Source organism: Myodes glareolus, chromosome 2 (genome assembly GCF_982192425.1).
Source record: "Myodes glareolus chromosome 2, mMyoGla1.1, whole genome shotgun sequence".
NCBI classification, from domain to species: domain Eukaryota; kingdom Metazoa; phylum Chordata; class Mammalia; order Rodentia; family Cricetidae; genus Myodes; species Myodes glareolus.
The window spans coordinates 6,666,464-6,685,442 of NC_142027.1; the positions used below are offsets into that span (position 1 = coordinate 6,666,464).

The 18,979-nt window shown below is 50.1% G+C and overlaps 1 protein-coding gene across 2 annotated transcripts in view; it reads left to right on the forward strand.

Moving 5' to 3' along the window:
* Window positions 1-18,979, forward strand: part of Cldn14 (claudin 14) — an 85,039-nt gene that overhangs the window by 21,001 nt on the left and 45,059 nt on the right. The window contains exon 3 of one of the 2 annotated variants that reach the window (XR_015735636.1): window positions 3,992-6,587. The exons of the other annotated variant lie outside the window; for it this stretch is intronic. The gene's annotated coding sequence lies outside the window, so the exon portion shown is untranslated. Of the gene's footprint in view, window positions 1-3,991; window positions 6,588-18,979 lie in introns of those variants that run through there. 2 annotated transcript variants of the gene reach the window in all.

Consider the following 18,979-nt stretch of genomic DNA (forward strand, 5'->3'; position numbering starts at 1 on the left):
ATGGGGAAGGATGGCTGAGGGCAGAGCGCATCAACGGTCAGGGAGCGAACAGAAGGCAGGGTTGAGGCTAGGGCCAGGCTCCACATCAGCCACTTCCTTCTGCAAGGCTCTACCTTCCGAACAGTTCCATCACCAGGGGAGCCAAGTGATCAACAGATGAGCCCTCAGGGGACATTTCTCACTCAGTCTGCAACAGGATGAAATTCCATTTATTGAGACTTTCAGGAGAGAATCCGTAGTACCTTGCACCTGCTACTCATGAGAATCTATCCTAAGTGCATCATTACTTGTCACCCAGTAAATGTCCCTAGCCACCCACAGATGCCTGTTCATTATGTTGCAAAGAAATGAGGAAAAAAGAGGGCAAGGCCATGTAGTAGACGGGGCAGAACCCGTCCTTGTTTATAAACCTGCTAGACTTGGAGGCAGTGTGTCACTGGGCTACACGACCCCATGAAGATGCTGCATTGAGTGAAGCCCAGAAGCCTGGTCTGAGAGGCTAGCTCCACAGCTACCCCAGGCAGCTACTCCAGACAGCAGGCACCTTACCTGAGTCTCTTTCACAGTACAGACCTGCTCTAGGCCACTCCTGACCTGGGGTGAATCCGATACAACTGCAAGAGTTTTCAGAGTCTGAATTACATCAGTGTTTCTCGAATGTACTGGGGTTCACACTCGATCAATGGAGAGTCCAGAGAGGTGACTGGCATGACCTGTGTCTACGCACTGTGATTCGCAAGGGGGAAGGGTCCCCGAGGTGACCAGCAATGCCACTGACATCTTCCAGCTGGTCAGTCGGGGCCGCCCCAGCATTTGGAAGTGAAGTCATGAAAGCAGTCACTGCTGACCAGCCAGCTTAGACTCAGAAGAATTATTGGTAAGAGACTGTAATTTGGAGCTGATGTTCAGACTGGCTTCTTTAGAGGGTAAAGCTGGGCGGGAAACGACCAAAGGGATAGTTTCTTTTAAAAATTCTTTATCCCAAAATGCAAACTGTGTCAGTTTCTCTGCGCATAAAGTGTGCCAGGAAAGGGTTTGTGTGACGCACACACACACACACACACACACACACACACACACTGACGTGCAGAAAGCCCAGGATCTCCGTCTGTCGTCTGTCTGTCCCCACTCTCAGCCTCAGAAGCTTCCAGTAAAACTCAGAGTGGTAGGTGGGACCCAGCTGTCTGTGGAGATTGTCGTTCACACCGACTGACCAGTCATCCCACGGGAACACAACAGCTGCCTGGAGGCCTAATGAGCTCGCTTTCCAGACGGCTTGGAAAAGTTCCCCACAAACTCCACATCCATCCATCAGTGAGGCAGGTCCCTGCAGACGCCCGCACTCTTTGGTTTTACAAAACACTGGCAATGAACGGACACAGGAGAAACTTACATCCTTGGCTCATGCTGCCCTGTTTTCTTACAACCTAATGAGACTAAATTGCTGATAAGTTCGGTTTTGAAGCAGAACAGCGCGCTCCGTGTGGGGCTGGAGCGCAGTCCCGTTCTCCCCAGGGCTGATTCCAGTCCTGGTGTATCCTTCCTCCTAGGGCCTCTGTGTTCTGTGTTTTCCAGCAATTTCTATGAGAGTCAAGGTGGGGCTAGCCTGTGGCATGGCAACCCACTCCAAGTCCTTCCTATCACATTCCACACACTGGAAAAGCAGTGTCCAGAGCCTGCAAGAGTTATAACTTGAGAAAAGTGACCCACTGAAGACACTCCAATTTGGACAGGATTGTAGGTTATCAGTTTTTCTTCCACAGGTGCCCATGGAAGTTTAGGGTTTGGAGATGCCCAGCGATTGGGGAAATAGTTCTGTAAGCATCGGGTTTGAGGGGTGATCTAGGCAGCAGGTTTGGGAGTGTCTTTAGCATTGCAAAGGGATTGTGGGGGAAAGGATTCAGATACCCTGGGCCCCTGCATGCTGTGGAAAACCATAGAACACAGTATGCGTGAATCGCCTGCTCCGTGATGTTGTACCCTGCTCAGAAAAACTGCAGAATGTCTTTGCCCCAAGGAACTGACAATTTAGTTATAAGACATCTAGAGACGGGTGCTGCTCACCACGGTGTGATGTTGGGCTTCAAACCCAAAACACGGGGCTAGCATAGAACTCCGCTGACTGTGCTCTTGCTTAGCGTGCCCAGTGTTCTGGGTTCTACCCAAAGCACCACGGACCACCAGGCATGGAGCATTCTTGTAACCACAGCACCGGGAGAAAGAGGCAGGAGGAACAGAAGTTCATGGACATCCTCAGCTACATAGAGAGCTGGAGGCCAGCTTAGGATGCTGAAGACCCTGGCTCAAAAAACAAACAAACAAACAATAACAGTAACAAACCTCTGATCTCAGAATCTCTGCTGTGTGACTTTGAGAAAGTTTCATAACTCTTCTGTGCTTCACTTACCCTGTCTGTGAAGAGGGCATCGAGCATGTGAGCATCTTCAGGGGTAAGGGAGTGAAACACTCAAAGCTAAGCTCTGATCCCTCCTGCCATCGTGTGTTGCTGTTTAGATTATGGGCCTGGCTGTTATGGTTTGGATGTAAAATGCCCACAGGCTCATGTGTTTGAAGGGTTGGTCCCTGACTGTTGTACTTTCTGGGGGCTGTGGAGCCACTGGGAGGTGGGACTTAGCAGGCAGAAGCGGGTCACTGAGGGTGGGGTGGGCTGTGGTTAATAGCCCATCTCTGCATCCTAGTCCAGCTCCACTCTAAACAGGTGAGGTGTTGTGGGATGTCCTTCTGTATGCTGTGAACAGGTTTTATTATCAGTGGTTAATAAAGAAGCTTATTTGGCTAATAGCCAGGCAAAATAGAGCCAGGTGGGAAATCCAAACAGAGATCCAGGGAGAAAGAAGGGAGAGTCTGGGAGCAACTCGCTGGAGAAGCGAGATGTGAGGTAACAAGCCGCAAGCCTCATGATAAAATATAGAATGATAGAAATGGATTAATTTGAGTTGTAAGAACTAGTTAGTGATAAGCCTGAGCAAATAGGCCAAACAGTCTGTAATTAAAATTAAGCCTCAGAGTGGTTATTCTGGAACTGGCTGGTAGGAGAGAAACCTCCAGTTACAGGTGAGATCATCTTTGAAGCTGCTATTGACAGGCATCCTGCCTGGGGCCCACCAGGGAAAACACCAAGGGCAGCAGCGGCTCATCCTTGTGAGGGAGGTGGCAGTTAAGCTATCTGAAGAAGAGAATGACAAAGGGGGCTGAGCACCCATAGTTCTCAAAGATTTTAAACGATGTGCAAAGGGAAACCCAACTGCAAAGGCATGCTAGCTTAGGGCCAGGAAGTGACCTGGGGAGCGATGGCTCAGAGAGAGTCCCTTGTTGTGGAGAGGGCTGGCATTGAGACTCCCTTGTTTCAGAAACCACAGGGGTCCTTCCCATTTTGTTTTAAGGATCTATATTGTAGTTCCTTTTCATTTGCCAAAAACAAAGTTGATTTTGCGGACCCAACCATGGTCATCTCTAGGTCAGAAGACAGTGGTCACTCAGGCAAACTTCTCCCAACACCTTCTAACCCTTTCGTGATTTCAAGTTAAGGAGGCTTAGCTATGGAACCCAGATGCCAAGTACCCCAAGTTGGCCTCCTGGACACAGACCTCTCAAGGGGACCTTAGAGTGAGGACGGGGACTCCAAAGGGCCACCCCCTGCTTAGATGGGCAGCACCAGCTCATGGCCAGCTCCAGAACCACTGCACCCCCCCCCTTTCCTTATTTTTTTAAGCCGAGCTGGATGCTTTGCTGCTGAGAGGAGCAATGACGGTCTCCAGCTCTTTTCTTACCCAGGAGCCTTTCCCCTGACCGTGTTTCAGAGCTACCTTCTCGCCTTCTCGCCCTCCTGCACTTGACGCTGCGCAGGGATGCCTCATGCCTGGGTGCCAACTCTGAAGAGTGTAATCAGTTGCAAATGTTTGGGGGTGGATGACTGATGGATGAGGGGACTTTATCACCACAATAATTTTTCACTGTTCGCAAACTACAGAAACCTCGCACGAGACAGCTCCTGCCCTCAACAGTCGTTTAAAAAGGATTAAAACAGCAGCCAAGAAGGATAGCTGTCAGCTATCCAAACAGTGAGGATTTGGGAGCCAGGACAGCCTAGCTCGGGCTGACTCACTGACTGCCTGTCTCATCTCCAGCATCGAGGAGAACTCCACCTTGCTTTCTTTGGTGTTTTTGTTCACTTTTAGGTTTCTTTTCTTGTGGTGCTAGGGTTTGAACCCAGTACCTCACACATGGTAGGCAGATGTTCTGCTATTGAGCTGTGTCTCCAGCATTACTTGAGATTTTTTTTCTTCATGTCAAAACTCTGTCCTTCATTATGTGGCCCTACAGCCTTGGGTATCTGGGGTTTTCCTTCTGCCTACCTGCTAAGGTGTCTCACAGTGAGCTCAGAAAGCCTGATCTCAGAACCCTCCTATCTAACCAACATTGTCACACTCCAATGCCCCTTGGGGTATACCCGATCCACGTCCGGCACCCAGTACAAAGAAGGAATCAGTGCTTAGCTTGAAGGAGTTTACCAGCTGAAGACCAGAAACACACAGACAGGAATGGCAGGCAGAGTCTGGCCCTGAGGGCAGGACTGGGCTCAGGGTAAAGTCTGACTGCAGAGCTTGGACTCACAGGCTCCTCTTTCCACTGGACAGAACCACGCAGATGAGTTTGACCAGGCCGTGGAGTCTCTGGGTTCACAGATGCAGGGCCCCCATAGCAAGCTCAGTGCTCAGCGTGGTGTGAACAGAAATGAGTGGCCCCAAGGGTCTTCTAAAAGGAAGTCGTGGTCCTAGGTCAGCTGGGTTTCTCCTCAGGGCCTCTGCGGGTAACAGTCTAGTGTGCGACTGAGCAAGCAGAAGCTTCCCTCCTCTTCTCATTGTGCTTCTCTGGGACCTGTGAGAGAGAAAGGAGACTTGGTGTCTGTGGAAAGTGAGCAAGAGAGAAGTGGCCAGCCAAACCCTGTGTGTTGTCTTGAAATGGTCGTGCGTCTGCCATGGTCTGAGGCCCAGCATGGCCTCTGCACTCCAAGGGTAGCCTGCCTTCCCTAAGATCTGTTTGCGACTTTCCATCAATTTGTCTTCCAACGCCGCACACAGCTCTTTCAATGGACAGCCCTTTCTTATACGCCTGCCATTTCGGCTTCAACAGGATCCTTGGTAGTTGAGATGTGTGTGCTTGCTTTTGTGTCTAGTGTAAGGGACATTTGAAGGCTTGCAACATTCTGCTTGAAGCAAGTAGCCCTTCTGCTCAGTTTTCATCTGTGCTCTTGCTGGCAGAAATCACAGCAAGACAGACAAGTGGGGGGAAGGACAAACAAAGAAACCATAGAAATTATCCCTGTGAACCAGAGGACAAGTGACCAGCACGGAGGACCAGAGACCCATACCAGAGGACCAGGGACAAGCACCGAGGACCACTGACCAGCACTGAGGACCACTGACCAGCACCGAGGACCACTGACCAGCACCGAGGACCAAAGACTCATACCAGAGGACCAGAGACAAGCACCAAGGACCACCACTGACCAACACCAGAGGACCAGAGACAAGCACCGAGGACCACTGACCAGCACCCAGGACCGCTGACCAGAACCAGAGGACCAGCGACGAGCACCGAGGACTGCTGACCACCACCGAGGACCACTGACCAGCACTGAGGACCACTGAACAGCAACAGAGGACCACTGACCAGCACCGAGGACCACTGGCCAGCACCGAGGACCAGAGACCAGCACCGAGGACTGCTGACGAACACCAGAGGACCAGAGACGAGCACCGAGGACTGCTGACCGCCACCAAGGACCACTGAACAGCACTGAGGACCGCTGACCACCAGGAGCCTGTTCTGTGCACTTTTGTTGAGCATCTCTGTGCTCGAGGCATTGTGTTGAGTTTGGAGACGAACAAGAGGGGAAGAAAACCACAGTACTCCTTCTCAAGTTGCTCACAGCCTATCTGGGCACCAGAGAAAAGCCAACGTCTTGAACTATTTAGTAACTGGAACGTGCCCAGGTGTTGTGGGAGCCATGAGAAAGAACAGCTGGGCAGGGTTTGGTCATTGTGGTCAAGGAGGCTTTGCCTTTGCAGAGGAACAGCTCTGATACCTCGTGTGGCCATTCCAGGCTCTCCTGGAGAGTCTCCAAGCAAAGGGAGGGAGGAGTGGGGGACCCTGAGTTTGGTTAAGCTGCCCCCAAGTATTCCCTGTGGTGTTCCCTGGCCACCACAGAACTGGCTCCACGCTGGGCTTCACACCTGCAAAAGCAAGAGAAGGACGCCCACGCCCAGGTCTCACATCTGAGAGACTTCCTTACTCTTTAGTCTCGGCCCCTCTTCCAGGAGAACAACTCTGGACAGGCCTGCTCTGTTACTCACTGGGTCACTCAGCTAGCAGATCATCTCAAGGCTTGGACCTGCTACGGAGCTACCAGATGCTGCCTGATGGGATGGGTGGGATGCGGTGCAGCAGGGCAGGCTGGCCAGGTAGACAGAGGAAAGAAATCCATCCAGTAGAAAGAACAACTAGCTTAGACCCAAAATCATCACACAGAAACTGTATTAATTAAATCACTGCTTGGCTCATTATCTCTAGCTTCTTATTGGCTAGCTCTTACATCTGAATTTAACCCATTTCTATTAATCTGTGTATGGCCACGTGGCTGTGGCTTACCAGCTAAAGTTCTGGCATGTCTGACTCTGGCAGTGGCTCCATGGCCTCTCTGACTCTGCCCTTCTTTCTCCCAGCATTTAGATTTCCCTGCCTAGCTAAATTCTGCCCTGCTACAGGTCCAAAGCAGTTTCTTTATTCATTAATGTTAATCACAGCGCACAGAGGGGACTCTCACATCAACAGCCCATGCTTAATCACCCAGATAGATCAAGCCTAGCAAATATAAAGACCAGGGGACTAGAGACGATCAGGTCGGAAGTCAGAAAATGGCTGTCTGTGAGGCACAGAGCCAACCCTGGAGAACTGTGAACTCGGCCAGGGGAGCTGAGGGCTCTCCTCCCCAGACTGCAGCTGCCCTGGGGACTTTGAAGGTGGAGGTGACAGGTCAAACGTAAGGGGTTCTCCCCACTACTGCTGCCATCACAACTCATTAAAGCCAAGATCCAGTGGAGGCTAAGTGACCTCCTGCGGCGCATGGCCGTGGGCAGACAGATGCAGGGCTCCACCTAGGGTCTGGTGGCCAGCCCTCCTTGGCCTGCACCCCTCCTAACTGTCCTTGGTCTACTGCCTAACCGCCACATCAACGCCCGGCCTAGGGGACCCACTCTCTGGAGTTAGGGCTTATTAGCGTCAGAGGCTTGGCCTGGGGACCATCACGTTTAATGTCCCTCTCCCACAATCCATCCATCATGTGGCGTCAGCTGTACCCTCCACATGTTTCTGATTCCCGTAATAGCCAGGTCTCTGCTGAACACTCCCACCCCTGTGTCTGCTGGGCTCTGGCACTCAGAAGAACCTGTTGGGATTGCGTTCCTGGCCTCCCGAAGCAACCTTCTAGAAAATGTCTTCTTTAAAGGAGAATTTTGTTTTCTGACCCTTGGCATTCATGTTGCACCGTTCAAATCTGCTTTAAGCAGGTAAGATCCGCTTGCTTATAAAAGGCATTGGTAGTGAAAAGGCAAGCACCGGACTGGGATTTAGCTCAGTTGGTAGAGCACTTGCCTAGAGTGCATGAAACCCTGCTTCCACCCCCAGCTCCACACACAGTAGACACTGTGGTGCAAGCAGAAGTTCAAGGTCATCCTCAGCTATGTAGTAAGTTGAGGCCGGCCTGGGCTACTTGATACACTGTCTCAAAAACAAAAAGCAAGTGTTTATCCCACCTAAGTCCTACCCTGCAGTGAACTCCTTCTCCCTGAACCTCATGCCATGGTGACCCCCACCATAAAATTACTTTGTTGTTACTTCGTAGCTGTAACTTTGCTACTGTAGTGATAAATTGTAATGCAAATTTCTGATATTCAGCATACCTGATGTGCAGCCCCTGTGAAAAGGTCGTTTGGCCCCCAGGTTGAGAACTAACTGCTGCTTCAATCGTTTCCTGGGATGCTGGAACAGCACTTGTTTTCATCCAGTGAGCAGCCTCCCTACCACCACACGGAGCCTGACCCTTCCTGTTGTGAGGGTCGACCTGTGTCCCTACCTCTGCCCACTAGAGGCCACCAGTGACACCATCATCATTCAGTGGAAACAAGAATGTTTCCAGTTAATGTCTGATACCTTGGGTGTGAAGGTGATGGAGGAGTCGTCTCCTTCAGAGGAGAACCTCGAAGCTATGGCCATTATTTATCGACATCTCACTGGGAAAAAGGCTTTGACTGCTTAGAGAGGCACCAGGTGATGTAAAAGAAATGCTTGGTTACAAGTTGAAAATTATCTGAGAGTCGCGATGGGTTTCATTTCACTCAGTTGCATGGTGTGTTTGAACTTCTAAATTGAAAGGTTCGTGTTTACATGGTCTTTGCGTTTTCCTAATAGAGATGACTCTTGTGTTGAATAAGGCTCCAACAGAGGCAGACGACAGCAAAGGCAGCAACTGGAAGGCAAACAGGAAATACTATGAAGCTTTTTCTCAGGGTGGGATTTGATCTAAGAGTTCTCTGTACACCTCAAGACAGACTGTATCTGGTTAGACATGTCACAATGACTTGTGATTAATAATAATAATAATAATAATAATAATAATAATAATAATAATAATAATAAATGGGCTAGAGCGAAGGCTCACGGGCTAAGAGCACTTGCTGCTTTTGCAGAGAACCAGAGTTCAATCCCTAACCCCCACTTGGAGGCTCCCAACAGTCTGTAACTACAGTCCTAAGGAATCCCAGCGCCCTCTTCTGACATCCATAGGCACTGCACACACATGGCACACAGACACACCTGCAGGCAAAATACCCATACACACAAAATAATAAAACTATTTAAATAAGCCGTCTACTGAGAACAAGCCCATGGCCATGAGCCCTGGAGGAAACACTATGGACAATCACCCTGACACCCAGAACCTGGAGTGCTGAATCAAACTCCAAGAACTGATCTAATTGGCCTTGCTGGGTTAGCAAGACAAGAAGAACATGTTATTTAGGAAAAGTAGCTCAGCAAAGAGCAGAGGTAAAGTCCCACCCCATGCAGGTTCCCAAAGATCCTCTTCAATCCCAGAATGAAGCAGTGTAGCCTGAGGGTCCATGACCTCAGATATATTATAAGTCCCAGTTGTGATCTGTTTCCTGGAGGCAGCTGTGCACAGGACCCTGTGTGGCGTCAGCCCATGGACTCTCCTCGTAGTTATTGAGGGCCTGAAGACCACTTGGGAAGACAGACCTTTCTTGATGAGGTCCATGATCCAGAACGGGCAAGTGCTTCTCACATCCCTTCTCTGCCCAGCCTCACAGGGGCTCCTGGGGTGTTGCAGCACACAAGCTTGCCCTTTATGGGTCAGATTCCAAGTCATGAGCATTGTAACTAGGTGTGTGTGGTGGGGTGTTGGGGGTGTGTGCAACAGGTGTCGTCAGCTTACTACAACTGAAAAGTACCACAGGGTCCCTGGCTTTAGTGATGCAACTTCCTGTTGATGTATAAGAAGTCGGGGGGTGGGGGCTGTGGAAAGGGACGTATTTCAAAACAAATCATTTGACACCCCCACCCCACCCTCACCCCTGCCATATTTCAAGAAGAAAGAATGAGTCAACTGTACAGAGCCTCATAACTCAGGCAGCTGAAGGGAAGTGGAGGCAGGAGGAGCCCATCCAGCGAGAGAAGTGTCTTTTGCAGAGCAGGGGATGTCTGAGTTCCTTTGACGATTGCCTTTGATCTTCTGGAGGGTTAAGGGGAGTCCTTGCTTTCAAAAACGCTGCAAGAAGGGACTCTCCATGTCTGATGCAAGGCCTGATGTACCTGAAGGGTGACCTGTAACTAGCAGACCCCCCAAAGGGGCCAGAACCTGAGGGGGCCAGACCAAACCAAACGCAAGTCTCTGCCTCAACTCAGAGCCTTACTGCTCAACCCACCCACACCTGAGACTCCAGGGCACTAAAAACACACTGCCCTGGGACCTCTGTTAGAACTCAATTGTTAAGCTTCCAGAACAAAGCCAATCCTGCCTGTGGCTCCAGACGTAAATGGAGAAAATACAAAGGATGGTGTGTGTGTGTGTGTGTGTGTGTGTGTGTGTGTGTGTGTGTGTATGTGAAATGGGAAGACTGCCCATCCTCCCCCTTCCTCTCTCCACCCCCCAGCCCTTCTTCTTCTCCTCTCCCATTCTCCCTCTCCCCTCCTTCTTTCCCTCTCTGTGGGTTTCTGCCTGTAATGCCTCCACCCTCTCCCTCCATCCCGAGCCCCCTACACTGGTACAAGAACCACAAAAGCCCTGCCCACAAACACCACGACATTGATCTGCTATCCACAATCCCTCAAACAAGCGAAAGCAACTGGCCCCCACCAAAGCGGCCAGGACGTTGTGGTTTTGTGATTAAGTTCCTTTCAGCAATTAGTAAATTTATTGCCCTAATCGTTATCGCATGGCTGCTCCGCCCACGTCCTTACCGTTGGGGCTGGGCTCCTGTCAGCGTATTTCAGCCAGATCTCTTCCCATCTCCGCCAACTGTCCCGTCCTGTCCAAAGCTGATTTGCAGTTCTGCAGCAGGGTGGAGCAAGAGTTCATTCTGAAGTCCACAGTGAGTTGGAGTCAAACAGGGAGGCATCTCATTTTGGCTCCGAGGCATGTGAGAATATTCTTTCTTTGCTCAGGGGAGAGCTGCTGCCTATGGCCAGAGCAGGCAGTCTGAGATCTTTCTAGCCTCAAATTCACTGTTCAATCCAAAAGCAATCTTCCTCCGAAGATCATCAGGGGTGTGCGTAATGGGGGGAGAGAGCCCACAGAGAAGAAATGATGAGATTTCCAAAAACCCAGAATCCACGCTGTGGAGGAGTTGGAGATGCCACATGGATGCCCTCCCTCATCAGGGCTCCGGCTCGGGTCGCTGATGCAGAGACTGTCCCCAGAAATGCTCACCTTAGGGAGAGGATAGCCACACGCAGGGCGAAGATCTGATGAAGATACAGTGCGAGCCTGCTATCTCCCCAGATTCCTGGATGGCATCCCCTGCCAGCACTCTGGGAAATGAAGACCTGGGCTTGGGGGAGCCAAGAACCTAGAGGGTTCCAGAGTTCTCAGTGTCGCTCCCTGGGTCCCCAAATGAAAACCGAGCTGCTAGCACTTCACCTGAGCAGCTGACACAGGCCCCTGGCTGCAGATGTGGGAACTTTGGGGGAACTCAGTTTCCTTGTCTAGTAGCAGCAAATAGTCTCCACATTACGCTGTTTCCGATTTTAGGAACTGACCCAAACTTAGTCATAATCGTGGAAAGAGGGTTACAGAATTAGGTGACCTTCTGCTTTTCAAGGTGTGGGGGGGGGGGGAGGTCAGGATTTTCATGTGGGAAATTGGAGCCAGCTCCTAAGCTGAAGTCCCAGCTTGGATTGGGAAGCCTTGGGAATCAGTGCCTCAATTTACTTCTTCATGAAGTGCCCCATCGATCTGGTATGACAATTAGTTCTCAGCTGCCTGCCCTAGTATCGACTGTTATTGCCAAATAACAGCATATTGGTTAGGTTAGAGGACAGTCTAAAACCGGGTGCAGCCCCTCCAACACCCTGAATCCCCTAGGCTTATGTTGTGCCTCCTTCATCTTTGTTCCTATTGCCACACACGCTGTATTATTTCCTCGGGGATTTTGTTTTTCTCTCTGTTTGTCTGTTTAGTGTCTCCATTTTCCCAACGACCCCCCACCCCAAAACGGAGCTCAGCAAGATGTTTGTTCACTGAGCTTGGACATTGGGGTGTCCTCAGCCCCCTCACTTAGGGCAGCTTCTATCTCCGAAGCAGGGTCCCTTTGCCTGCCTCACTAGAGTTGGGGGAGAAGGGCTGTTGGGAGTTTTCTCAACCCTGCTGCAGGAGGAGAAGTCCTCCCTACCCCAGCTCCCCTACATACACAGCTGTTTCCAGGTCAGGCTAATTAATCCTGACTGTGTGAACGCATTTGGACCTGTTACTGAGTATGCAAATGTTAAGCATACTAGCGTGTTAAGGCAATACATTTTGTGCGAGCTGGCACGGGCATCCTCTCCGAGAATACTATTCCCCAGGACAGGTGCAGCTGTGGGAGGGACCAGACCCCACAGTCGTAATTCCACTCCATGCATCAATTATTCATCCCTTGCTGCACACCGGCTCTGCCTGGCCACCTGTGGGCCATCCTGACCCTAGAAATCTGCTTAGGGGGCTTGATGGTCAAACTGGGGACTCTTCCAAGAGAGCCACATGGGGCTCCGAGGAGGAGACAGAGACGCCGCGCGGGGCCCTGACCACTACATGTGAGCAGCCATGAGGAGGTTTGAAGCCACCGAGGAGGGGTGAGTGCCCAGTCAGAAGGAGTTGGTTCTACTCCTAGCCTGGGGTCTTGGAGAATATGACGAGGCTCAGACTAGCCCTGGGAGCCAAACGTGCTGGGGCTTCTCTGCAAGCAGGTTGTGGTATAGTGGTGGCCATACCTGTGAGTCACAGGAGAGTGTCCTATTAAACGGTAGAAACAAAAGCCTTCATGTATCTGCCCAATTTACTTCAAACATGATCTTGGGGCTGTGGCTTGCAACTATAACCCCAACTACTGAAGAGGTTAAGGCAAAAGATTTCTAGTTGGAACATGGCTACAAAATGAGTTTCATCCCTACCACCACCCCTCAAAAAAAAAGTATTTAAAATGTGCTGCATGAGCAAAGTGTGTGGTCCAGTTGTGGTTTGTTCTGCCAAGGCCGGGGAGTCAGGACGAACAGCCAGAGAGAGTGAGTGGGTATGAAGCTCGCTGTGGGGTCTCGGGAGTTGATAACAAACTCAGACAGCTCGGCTACACACAAGCATGTGTGCATCACACACGGCAGAGAGTGGATCACAGAAGAGATCTGTGTCCTGAAAGAAAAGAAGCCATAGTTGAGTCCACAGTCAGCAAGATAACTTCTCACCACCAAAACAGACCCCAGACGGAAGACACTGGGCAGAGTTCTCCCTGGTTACTAGCCTGTGTCTTCCTGACAGTCCCACAGTTCTGTGGTGGTGATCACTACCCTCAGAGAAGCTGGGTCAGGACAGAAATGCTACCAAGATGAGCATGCATACAAAGTCTGTTTCTCTAGGCATGCAAGCCAGCATGCCCCTTTCTATCGGACAGTGAACACCATAAAACATACCTCTCTTGTTTTTGCTGGTAGGAAGTTAACTGTTTTGCTTTGTCTTTGTCTTGGTTCTTATACTATGAGGCGCACAACCCTTTTTAACACTTTTCTGGTACGTGGGACTTTTATTACAACTACTTAGAAATCATATACATATATATCATATATATAGAATATGTAATATAATAATATATAATATTATATATATATATATATGATAGAGGTAAATTGGTTCGTGGACCAATGAAAAGGGGAACTCTGAACTCTTTAGCTTCCATCTTCCCTCTTCAAAATTGGTACTATGATCTGCTTAGACCACAAGTATAGGTTAACCTGGATTGGTGTCACAGGTAATATTGATTGCAATTCAAGAAAACCTAGAATGAACAGAAAGCCTGTGGGCACATCTATGGGTGGTCTACACTAGGTTAGCCTCTGGTCACACCTACATATGTATGGACTATGCTAGGTTAGTCCATGGGCATGCCTATGGGGTGGACTAGACTACGTTACCTGTGGGCACACCTATGGGGTGGACTAGACTACGTTACCTGTGGGCACACCTATGGGGTGGACTACACTACGTTACCTGTGGGCACACCTATGGGGTGGACTAGACTACGTTACCTGTGGGCACACCTATGGGGTGGACTAGACTACGTTACCTGTGGGCACACCTATGGGGTGGACTACACTATGTTACCTGTGGGCACACCTATGGGGTGGACTACACTACGTTACCTGTGGGCACACCTATGGGGTGGACTACACTACGTTACCTGTGGACACACCTATGGGGTGGACTACACTACGTTACCTGTGGGCACACCTATGGGGTGGACTACACTACGTTACCTGTGGTCACACCTATGGGGTGGATTAGACTAGGTTAGCTTGTGGGCACACCTATGGGGTGGACTAGACTACGTTACCTGTGGGCACACCTATGGGGTGGACTACACTACGTTACCTGTGGTCACACCTATGGGGTGGATTAGACTAGGTTAGCTTGTGGGCACACCTATGGGGTGGACTAGACTACGTTACCTGTGGGCACACCTATGGGGTGGACTAGACTACGTTACCTGTGGGCACACCTATGGGGTGGACTACAGGTCTGTTTATCTCTCGCACACCTTCAGAATGCTTACAGCACAGCGAGAATCTGTGGGAATAAAAAGACAAAGGGAAACCCCCAGGGCTGTCCTCAAGCTGGGGACACCGGCCTTGCGCTCAGCAGTCAGGTGGCCTCAGTGTGTCCCTCACCTGCCGTACAGTGCGACATACCCGGTGGAACTTTGAGATGGGCCTGTCAGGATAGACAAGCTTTATGGCTTTCCAGACCATAATTTTCCCATGATTCCATATGTCAATGTTATAGCAGTTGTTGACAATATAGAAGAAGGTCACTCATGGCCCCACTGCCCCAAGAGTCAATTGCATTTCCTGTCTCAGAGACTCTGGACTTCCTCAGCTCTCAAGGCCCTCGTTCCATTCCTATACATACTGATAATGTACATATATATATGCATTATGAGCGTAGATATTAGTCTTTTCAGTTTTTAAACATATTCTTTATGTGATAGTCATAATTCAGTATCTTTCGGTATAGTACTTTTCCTCTCAATTTTGTATTTCATGTTTTTTTCAAAAGCATGTAGCCTATATGAAGTAATGTATTTACTTATTTTTGAGACAGAGTTATGTATCCCAAGCTGACCTCCAACTCAAGTCTGCAGTTGAAAATGACCATAAACTTCTGATCCTTCTGCCCCTACTTTCCATGTGCTGGGATTCCACGTCTTTGCCCCCACACCCAGTTGTGCTGGGATTGGATTTAGGTCTCCATGCATGCCGGGCAAGTCCCCTACCTATAGGGATTCATGCATGCTGGGAAAACCCTCTACCTACAGGGCTTCATGCATGCTGGGAAAACCGTCTGCCTACAGGGCTTCATGCATGCTGGGCAAAGCCTCTACCAACTGTGCTGTTTCCTCAGTCTTAAATTTGTTCTTCAAAGAGATAAGTGATTTCCCATTGAATCCCACAATGTCGTGCAATTAATCACTATCCCATTTTCGGTCAAAGTCTCCCATTTCCTTCCGTCCATTTATCCTGCTACATAAGTCACACTTCCGCAGCTCTTACACAGTAAGCACCATGACTCCCTGCCGCCCTCCTTGGCCTGTGATGTTTAAATGATGGCCCCACAGGAAGGAAGGCGACTTCTCTGTCTGGAAGGCTGAATTAGCTCCTCAGAAAGTCAAGCTATCCTGATATTGGACGTAAGGGGCCGAGACAAGACCCCTTCGTTCAGCCCGAAACAGGTGCTGTTCCCAGCCATGTGAGTGAGGTGCCATCACGAAGAGAGGACAGGAAGCTGGTGATGGCGGGGCACTGGGGGCTGTCTGCTGCTGTAAGATGTGGGAAGGACCAGGGCGGGCCTGCACTGTGCCACTACAGTGACATTGCAGTGTGGTGTGGCCAGCTAGCTTCTCTCCAGGGCATTTTACATGAGCGCAGTGACTGAGACACAGAAGGGACCAGTGGGTTTGTCTGTCTCCGCCACACTAACGATGGTACTGGCAGCGCAGTAAACCAGATGCTCTCCCCACCAAGGCCCTGCCAGTGCTTTGAAGTTTGTATCCTTGTCCATCTCTCAGGAGAGCTGGCACTCTGTCACCCTTCCTGTCTTCCTGTGTACTGCCTGGTGTTCCCAGACACTGCCCGCCCTCCTCAGAATTCCTAGAAAGCAGGCCAGTGCCTTCAAAGTTAGCCGTTGTCATTCATCCAATGGAAGTTTTGTTTTTCGGTTTTGTGTTTCGAGACAGTCACCAGGCTGGCTCCCAACTCACTATGCAGCTGAGCTTGACCTTGAGCCTCCCATCCTCCTACCTCCACCTACTGAGTGCTAAGATTATAGACTTGGGCCACCATGCCCCATTTATGTGACCCTGGGGATCAAACTCCAAGCTTCATGACTGCTCGCAAGCAAGCACTCTGCCAACTAACATGGGTCTGCAGCTCAGACGTGGGACGATTCTGTGAATTCCCGCTGTGCTCCAGTAAGCGAAGCTGCAGCTACTTTTCTTTATCACCGAATCAAACCTGGGCCTGAGGTCTGCTTGCCATTGTCAGTGTTTCCTATGTGGAAACAAGGTCTGCATAACCATCCTGTTTGTTTGTGTTTTTCTGGAGGTGGAGGGCTGACTCACAGTAGGCGAGTGCTCTGCCACCCATTACTGTAACTTCTGACACTAGACACAAACTCTCTGTGGCTGCAGTAGCGAGGGTATCCCCAGGCACAGGAGTATTCGACTTCCAGAGGCCCTCAAGGATGGACGGGTCCATTACAGACAGAGCCATCAGAAGGTCTCACCCTCTTGGTACCCGCTGTAGCAAGCTCTCACAGTTATTGACAAGGTCTAGAGTCATCTGAGCGGGAGTCTCGGTTGAGAGATTGCCACGATCAGATAGGCCTGAGGGTGTGTCTTTGCGGATTGTTAATTGATGAAGGAGAGCCCAGCCTACTGTGACCAGCACCCCTCCGTGGGCAGGTGGTTCTGAGGCAGACAAGAAAGCTAGCGAAGCTTGAGCCGGAGAGGGATCCGGCACCCATCACCCTCCATAGTCTCAGCTTCAAGTCCTTGCTTGAGCTCCTGCCCTGACTTCCCTTAGTGATGGAGGGTGAAGTATCACCAGGTAAACCCTTTGCTCCCGTAAGTTGCTTTCGGTCAGTGTTTTATCACATCAAGAGAGGAAAAACAGGACAGCAGCCAAGGAGTACAGCTCAGCCAGCGCCTTCCCAGCACATGGCCTGAGCTCCATGGGTGCAGCTGCTCTCCCCACACTCCCCCTACCCCGGGAAGATGCACCCAGGTGCAGAGACCCTCCTGAACTGAGCCTGCTGCCTTGCCACCGGCTGTTCTGCAGACTGTTTGCTGCCTTCTGGAATCACAGAGCAAGTTGAGCTTACTTGTTATAGGGCTGAGCGTCTCAGGGCAGCTCTAGAGATGCTAAGTGTCGAGACTCCTGGTGCTTGTAAAATAAACCCCAATCAAACGGGGTGTGGGGTCTCCAGGAGGCATATACATGATGTCAGTCTTCAATACAGACCTGGCAAGCTGAGTCATTTGGTAACATAGTAACTTTACATGGCTGGAGCGCCTGCTGTGAATATTTAAAAAAGGGAAAACATTTTTAAAATCTAGACAAATGTATCTCTGATCATAAGTTAGGTATTTTCTTTAGTGGGCATCTTCCTTTCTCATCATATTTTCTAAAAGAAGAAAGGAAGGAAGGAAGGAAGGAAGGAGGGAGGGAGGGAGGGAGGGAGGGACGGAGGAAGGGAGGAAGGAAAGAGAAAGAAAGAGAGAGGGAGAGAGAGAGAGAGAGAGAGAGAGAGAGAGAGAAATAAAGAACCAATCCTGGCTTTCTTTTGGCTGTTTCACCAGGTTTCCCACTTTAAGACTCGTGTGTGTGTGTGTGTGTGTGTGTGTGTGTGTGTGTGTGTGCCTGCATGTGCATGTGAGAGTGTGTGCGTGTAAACTGGACACTGAACCTACAACTGCACACATGCTGGGTGAGCACTCTTCCAGTGAGCTGTTCATCCAGCCCTGTTACTACCTGTTATTTTGAGATAAGGTCTGCTCTATAGTCCTGACTAGCCTTGAATTCATTTCTGTAGCCCAGGTTAGCCTTGAACTTGCCATCCTCCTGCCTCAGGCTCACTGGTAGCTGGTGTTCCCAGGCTGTGCTATTGGGCCCTGCTAAGAAGTTGTTTTTTAAGCCTCACATCCTTTCCCCCCATCTCGGTTTGCTCGCTCTGGAGTAGGTAACAGTGTTTTCTGGGGTTTCACCAGGAAACTGACTAAAGCCAAAGTCATGCGGGGTATTGGGGGGGGGCGAAGATAAATATTTTGACTCCCAACCTGAAACACGATTAATAAAAACTCAGAGACTAAAATTGGTGTTCAACCTGAAGACCCGAAAAGCAAAGCAGCCAGCCACTGGCTCTTACCTCTATCTCAGTCCAAAATGGTGATCCTGCCTCCAGGAATCTCAGAATGAGACTGAGACTGAGAGCTGTCTCCTCCCATCTTATATTCCTCTCTAGTTCTGGGATTAAGAGTGTGCACCACTACTGCCTGGTTTCTATGGCAACTAGTGTGGCTACTGGGATTAAAGGTGTGTGTTACTGTTACCTGGTCTATAAGTCTGGCCAGTGCACTGTTTTACTTTTCCGATCCTCACACGAGTTTTATTTATTATAATACAAGTGAAATGCCACTGCTCCCAGCTTTGTGTAGCATGTCACACTGCGGAGGTGTTTACGGCAGAGCAGACCCTCTTCAGAGGTGATGTTCTGAGACAGACTGTTTTAGTTTGGGGGATGGGGTGGGGTTGAGGCTGAGTCTTGGGCGTGGTCTCACCACATGGCCCGGGCAGTCTCCAACACCTGGGCTCCAAGGGACCTTCTGCTTCGCCTCCTGAGTAACTAGGATTCAGCAAACAGCTGGGGGGAATGCTGTTTATCATATTTTTTTCCAGTTGACTAGGAAATTTCAGTGCCCCATCACTGTCCCCTGAACTACTGAATATACTTAGTCCTGTGCTGACCAACAAAAGTCCACGAGAAGCCATGTTCAGCTGATGGACACCAGCTTCTACAGCTCAGCCATTCTGCTTCTTCAGAAAACCCCAGTTTTGAAATGCCAGCCCCAGCACACACAAACAG